This window comes from Gopherus evgoodei, chromosome 9 (assembly GCF_007399415.2).
Source record: "Gopherus evgoodei ecotype Sinaloan lineage chromosome 9, rGopEvg1_v1.p, whole genome shotgun sequence".
In the NCBI taxonomy this organism is placed as follows: Eukaryota; Metazoa; Chordata; order Testudines; family Testudinidae; genus Gopherus; species Gopherus evgoodei.
In genome coordinates, this window is record NC_044330.1 from 6,737,044 (window position 1) to 6,744,614 (window position 7,571).

A 7,571-nucleotide genomic window follows, 5' to 3' on the forward strand; every position below is an offset into this window, starting at 1 on the left:
AACGTTATACTGAGTGTTTGCATTGCAGACCCCTGTGACCGAGTGACTCACCAAACAGATAAGCACTAATTGATGTAAACTGCTTGTCCTGCTCACGAGGCCCAGTGGAACCAAATGAGCCATTGTGAAGCGTGGAAGGACAAAGCCTGTTGATTGCTCCCCCCACACACACCCATACAACAAGGGCAGACAGGCCCCGCACTTGTCCTCTCCCTTTGAACTGTGGGGGAAGGGAATAAACATTCCCAACCGGAAGGAATTTCATCCCTACACTGCTTGAACTCTGGGAAGTGATGAGTTTTAAACATAACCAGGGGGTCCCCAGCTATTTACCCCCAAAGGACATAGAGAGTTTGTTTATTACAAACATTTATATTATCCTCTGAAACCTGAGACTGGAACTCCTTTGTGTGTGTACGTTTACAGGCAGCAGCACTTCTCTCCGAGTGGGACCCCGTGATTCACCCCACTTGCAGAGCGGAACACTAGGAGACAGACCACCCATGTTTCCTCAGCAGATCCCACTGAGTTTAGCCTCATCCTGTCTGGTGCAGGGATTGGTAAACACAGTGACAGCCTCTTCAGAACAAAGTAGGGTTTATTTAGCCATTGGAACATAGCGAGCATAGAGAAAAGGGTTAAAACAACATGGCAGGAGTTCCTAAAGCTTAGCATTTCCCTCCAGACTAAGCCAGGTTTTGCCTTATCACAGGTACCTACCTGCTTCCAGGGAGTCCATCTTTACCCATTTAATAGTTTTCAAGCTCTTTAAGGTTTCACACCCAAGGGCCCCTGTCCACGTCCTAAGCCAGGGGTTGGTTGGAAAGAACACTGTCTCCCCTTTCCTCACACTCTGCTCTTAAAGGGGTGCTTCCTTCCCAGATTCACCCAGTTTCTCTTCTCTGCAGAAAGGAGCAGAAAGAACAAAGCAGAAATGGGTCAGTCAATGCTCCAGCAAATAAAGAAAGAAAAGAAGGTTTGCTGCAAGATTATCTGGTGGGATCACAGCAGAGGTCACAGGGGGCTTTGCAAATTATTATCAGTCCTGGAAAGTGTGGGGGCGGGGGGAGGGATCAAAATTGGACACGCAAGTGAAATTGTGCAAAACAAATTTGTGAAAAATTGCAGTCCTTGTCTCCAGCTCCTGTTGCCATGGCAATAAGTGTGATATCACAAAGAGAGGATTATGTCGTCAGAGTCAGCAAACAGACTCGGAGCATCCAGCAGCCAGCCCTGAGTAATAAAGGAGGAGGGATGGATGGAGGAGTTGGGTTGTGTCTCAGTAATGTTTCCCAGGTGGTATCAGCAGGTCCTTACGCCCTGCTATACAATGCAACAAGACAAATCAGGGATCTGTCAATAACCATTGTAGGTCACTTAGTATTTTATATAACTAGATGCTGTTTAGTTAGCTAGCTACAAGATCTATTTTTAAATGTCATTGTATGAACCCAAAACTGCCCCTCCACATAGTGTACCAACGATTCAGTGTCTGATCCATTGACTGGTGATGGAATGTGAGGTTAATTGTGCATCAGGCCAGATATATCACACACTAAATGAAAGCCTCAGCAATCATCAGCTGGAACCTGAGGAAACGTGAGGTTACAATTAGGGATAAGCTGGAGCTATTGGCTGAATATGACAATCAGCCAGGGGAGCCTGGCTTGGAATCCAGATTTGGTGACTGTCACCTCCTGTCTATAAAGAGGCCAAACCAAATCCTGGAGCTGAACTCTCACCAACTGCAGGGTGGGAGCAGATCTGGGCTAATATCTGAATTAAATAATGGGACGGACACGGAATTAAACTCGAATTTGTTCATTTGGCTGATGCTGGATTGGGTTTGTTTGGAGAATCGGTCTCCAGAACGGAGCGCGGTACAGAAAGACACATCCAAGGCCTCCTCATTCTCACAGAGAGGAAGTGCCATGGCTGGGGCTAGACCAGACAACAGCAGCTGATAACAACAGTGCTTTGGATTTCTACTGCACCTTGCACCTGTGGATTGCAAAGCGCTTTACAAACATTAGAATCCAGGGCTGAGATTCCACGCTGCGCCTCTTGGAGATGCAACGCAGAGCTTGTAACCCTGTGGGCAGAAGGATGAGGGTGGCTTTAATCCACCTTTGCACCTCCCAGATCTGGTGTAATTTAGAGCAGCCCGGGGGTCTCTCTAAATTGCTGCTGTCTACGGGGGTGGCAGTGTGGCCCAGATTCTCCACCCCTGACAGAACCACTCTTACCCCCAGCCCTACCCCTACAGCGCGTTCACTGGGGGAATTCTGCCCTGGCTGAGTAATGGTCTTTCACGCTCCTTGTAGCAGGATGCAAATCTCTTCCCAGGACACCTGAGTCACTTGCTTCTTCTCTCTCAGCTGTGTCTGTTCTGGAGCCCAAAGCTACTAAGCACCGTTCATTATGATCCCTGAGTCCCTCAATAGGGCCGTGGAGGACAATATACAGGAGATTGAGAAAGGCAGTTCTGCCAATAAAGTCAATGGGAGAATGAAGTGCCCAGCTGAGAACAAGATTGGTTCAGAGCCCAGCGAGCTGCAACCCTAACGAAGGTGCTGGGAAGCGGGGTCCACTTTCAGCTGTTCCTCTCACGCACACCTCAGTAATTGCAGGGCAACAGGCCGCGGCCTCGCCGTGCTCTGCGTGCGCCCTACAAGGGTTTAGTGTTATTTCAAAGCACCCGGTGTTTGGTACAGGAGGGCAGTAAGGAGTCCCGGTCCAAAAGCTTCCTTGAGATCACACGTGAGTTGGTAGGACATGTCTCAGGCCCATCTCATCAGTCGTCCGTGGCAAAGGACCTTTAACATCATTTCTCCTTCACCCCCATCCCTCAGGCCACTGACAGAGCCGGGGGGCAAAGCAGGCAGCTGCCCCAGGGCTGGCGATTTAGAATCATCATCGTAGCCACGGGCTGCGTGGGCCAGGCAGCACGGATGGGCTGGCTGGGGGACACTGACCCCGCAGCCCCGCCTCTTCTACCCAAGGCCCCGCCCCTTCCAGGGGCCCAGAGCTGGGCCCTGTACCAGTAAGAATTAAATATTATTTTCACCCCTGCTATGAGGTCACTCCCTTGGCCTGTTAGCACTCAGTGTCCTCCAGCTCCCAAGGCCCTTCCCCAGAGTATCCCAGCAGCTCACAGTCTTAAACTGTAAATAATCCCCAGGCCCAGCAAGGTGGGAGACTAAATGACTTGCCCAAGGTCACACAGGGAGGCTGTGGCAGAGCAGGGAATGGAACCCAGGGCTGCCAAGTCTCTATCTAATGACCCACCCCCTGGACCAGCCTCTCTCCACATGCAAGGCACAGCCACAGGTGCCCTTCTCCGCTGGTGAGTGCCAGGGTGTTTCTCCAGCGCGCTGCCTCTCAGCCGTCCCTCACTGCAGACAGAGCAGCTGACGCCCCTCCTGTCCACACAGCTCTGGAGCTTTCTAGTGCCCAGATCAGGGAGTCCGGACTCTGGGCTCAGCTCTGTCAATGCCGTGCCGTGCAGCCCCCTCTCTGCAGCGCTGTCCTGATCCACAGAGGAGGGATGAGGAGTGCAAATTATGTGCTGGGAGGAGGCAAAGGTGTTCCCAGCGCTGGGCCTGTAGTAGGCTGAGAACATGAGGCAAGAATTTCCCAAGGTTTCCTACGCCTGCCACCTGCCCATGTGGCAGATTGCTCCAGCGGCCACCAACCCAGCCCCAGAGGTTGCTCCGGCCCTGGGCCACTGCTCCTGGGCGGGGCTGACAGCTGCTCCAGCCCCCCAACTGCAGCAGACTGGAACCGCTGCGGTCACAGAATCCATGACTTCCGTGATAGACTCGGATCCTTGACAATGGCCAAGTTTGTGGAGGCACCTGGGGACTGTCTCCAAAGAGCCCGCAGGAGCATCTTTCCAGCCTGGGCTGAAGAAGACAGCTGCTTTAATTGAGTTACCCCAATTAGCCAAACCTTGGGGCAGCTTTCTCGGCTCACTCCTTTTGGTGCTGCTAGCGAGTGGCTCCTGGAAAGGAGAAATAAAGGGCTTCAGAACTGCCATGGGGCACCCTACACTCTCTGCAATCTTCTCCGCTGCCCATAATCACATTAGCTTCCCAGCCAGCCCGGTTACCTGGGCGAAGCACGTGCCGGCTAACATCGTTAGCTAGGCAGTAACAAGTGGCCGCTGGGGAGAGCGCTGCAGCTTGCCAGCCTCCTTGACTGCATTGGCATTCGGACGGGAGGAGAGGCATGCTAACAGGAGGCAGCTAGCAATAAATCTTCTTAGGAAAAGCACCCTGGGACCCCCACTGAAAATGAAACGTCTTGACCGAAAGGGATCGAGTTCTACTCGGCTCGTGCATCTGTCTCGATGAGTAGCAATTATCCCTGTCTCTGGGATGGGGAGCTGGTCACCTTGCACATTGTGGAGTCCATGCCAAGCATGGCTGCTGGACTTGGTGACATGAGTTTGGCAGGTCTCAGTCCAGCTCCTGGTGCCACCCCTCCCATCACCCAGGCTCCGAGGCCACGCTTCCTTGCCAGCCTGCATTTGCCTCGTGCTTCCGCAAAAGGGCTTGGCAGGGTTAATTCCCAGCAGCAGGAGATGGAGGTAGATCGACAGAGGCAAGGGGGAAGAGATTTGTGTCCAGCTGAGGGTTGAAAGTCAAGGTGGGCAGCAGGAGGCACTTCCAGAGAGGTTAGGGCCTGGGCCAGCTGGGATGAAATGCAGGCACGCAGCCAGCACTAGGGGAGCACAAAGAGGGGAGTGAGAAGGCAAAGAGCACGAGCTGAGCTGCAGAGAGGAAACCCTCACTGGTAACCTCGTGGCCGAGCGGAGGGTGGAGCGAAATAGGGTGAGGAGAAATTCTAGGCAGCATTTAAATGCAGCTACCTCTAGGGTGGAACCTTCTCGCCCCTAGGTCAGGGCTGAGGCCCACTGGCAATGAGGTACCGTGTTTCCGAAAGCGACGCTCCATGGGTCTCCTCAGGGAACCTGAGGTAGATGGAGCTCAGGGCAGCCAGAGATTCATGAGGACACATCGGAACGTGTCAGACCCCCGTTCATGCCGGCTGGGGGGAGTCAGTGGCCAAAGCAGCAGAGTCACGACCAACAGCTCGTGTCCCCGAAGAGCAGCAGGCTCTGCGCGCTGCTGTGTCAATGACACGGAGCCACACACAGACGGGCTGCGGGTACTGGCGTTATTCACGAGTGCCGATGCCGAGCTCTGCGCTGTCCAGGGAGCTCACAGTGCAGCTGGACAGCTTCGCTCTTTTGGATACCAATGAAGGATTCATTACTAGAATTGGTCTGATAACTACTGAGCGGGGTGTGGGCAGGCGTAGGATTATTAACATCTGGAGCAGAGATCTCCCATCATGCAGTGCTTCCCTGCTGCTCTGGTCCCAGAGTTCAGTGCAGTTCTTGCCTTGGAATCTCTGTTCTCCATTCTGTAGGCTAATGGAGATGCCTCCCTGTCCCATCTTTGATGCAGATGAGGCTGGGGAGTTGCCTTAATCCTGTCACCCTTGTCAGGAGGGGTTTAGGTGTGTCTCCCACGGCCTTTGCATTGCTTTTTGTAAGTCTTTCTTCTAATCAGTTTGGGTTAAGCAGAGGCTCGAGGGTCCTTCGTGAGTCGGACAGGCTGGATACTGCGCCCTGGTTCCCCAAGGACACAAAGCTGACAGCTACCACGGCTCACCCACAGGCTGGTGGCCAGTTGCTTGTTTGCCTTATTACTCTCGCCCCATGTTCGGTTCCTTGTTCCGTCAAGAAGGATCTGAACGAGGAGAGGAGGATGCCTGGTGTAGCAGGACTGGGGGATGGTTCCATGCATGCCCAAAGGGGGCAATGTGGGAGAAGACTAGAGAGGCAACGAATGGGGCATTGAGGCTGGCATCACTGGGGGAGCAGAGTGTGAGGAGGAACCCACCATGAGGAATCACTTCACCCAGTGCTTAATTGCAGCCACCTCTGGGGTGGAAGCCGGCAGCTGTTTAACAACACATGGCAACGCTCTACAGTAGCTTAGGGAAGGAAGTGAAGAACACTGCGTCCAGTTGAAGCTGCGGGGGAAATTTAGATGCACAGAGTAGAATAACCCAAACTGTTGTCAGGACACCAGGGGACACCCCAACCCTTAGAAATAAAGCACCGTGGGATCTTAATGACCACAAGCAGTGGTCCTCAGAAAGGAGAGTGCCCCCTAGTGGCTCACGCCACCCCGCCACCAGCAGCACACTGGACTTTCCAGACACATGCAAGTCATCACAGGACTGGGGAGAGCTCAGAAGAGCCCAAAGCCGGATAGTGTGTCTGTACCATGATGGGCCCACGCCACGTAATAACTGTTTATGGCTGTGTTTTCTTACCCCGCCGTCCTCCGGGAGGGTTTTGTTTTCTGAGTTATTCATGTCAATAAAACCAGTGCATAAAGCGTCCGCCTGTATGGTTATAAGTGTAATGATCCCGCTGCGGGAAAGGCCTGGTTTGATGGCCCCTATAAAACATTTGATTCGCTCCATTTTATTATTGACAGGTATCAGAAGCAGAGAAGACAGAGCTGATTAGTGCCCAGCTTAATACCCCAACTCTCAGCCAGACGCTTCGCCCCTGGAAAACGTCCGGTTTCGATTCATTCACCACATACTGAAATAACCCAGAAACGGGCAGTGGGGTTGGGGGCAGCTTTGGCGAATGGGAAAACAGGACTAGAGGGACTGGGGGGGTGGGATTTCCAGGGATTGTGAACGGCAGAATAGAATTGTGTCATCAGGGCACGTCTTAGGGCATCGGTGACTGAAAGTCATAACCATCGGCAGTGCGGGGTAGTGGTTAAGACACTATGCTGGGCTCCGGGAGACCTGGCTTCAGTGGCCAGCTCAGCCATGGACCTGCTGCGTGAGGTTTGGCAAGTCACTGCCCCACTCTGTGCCCTGGTTTCCCATCCCACCCTTTGTCTGTTTTGCCCATTCAAATTGCCATAAGCTCGCCTGGCACGGAGTGTCTCTCATTCTGTTTGTACAGCACCTGGCGCAAAAGAGCCTTGAACTGGGGCCAGCACATGCTGTAATACAAATTCTCTGGCTGTTTGGTGGCTCTCAGGCCAGATCCCAGGGGATATCAAACCCCACTTCGTGCACATGTTGCTGCCCGCCCCATCTGGGCACATGCGACTGCCCGCTCATTGCCCTCCGGCAGGTCCCGGGAACAACGTTCACGCTCAAGCAGCTGGCATGGCAGGAAATGCTTCAAGCTCTCCACCGTGGTCACAGGGATTGGGACCAGTGGTGTAGCCCCACTCAATCATTGTGTCTCTAGACCCACCACGATGGACACTAATCGCCCTCCCCATGTTGTGTCTGTCTCAGCTGAGAGACCAAGGCTAGAATGGCCCATGGCAGTTTCTCCTGTGGTCACGCTGGAAGTGGCTTCCTCTTAGTCAGAGCTGGAGGATGGGAGCAGTAAGTAGCACACCATAGATTTCAAGGGGCCAGATCCTCGGCAAGGATGAATCCAGCTGCCCTCTGTGCATGGAAGAAAACTACCGGCGATCACATTGAGACATTATTCAAACCGTACCCACCTGAAT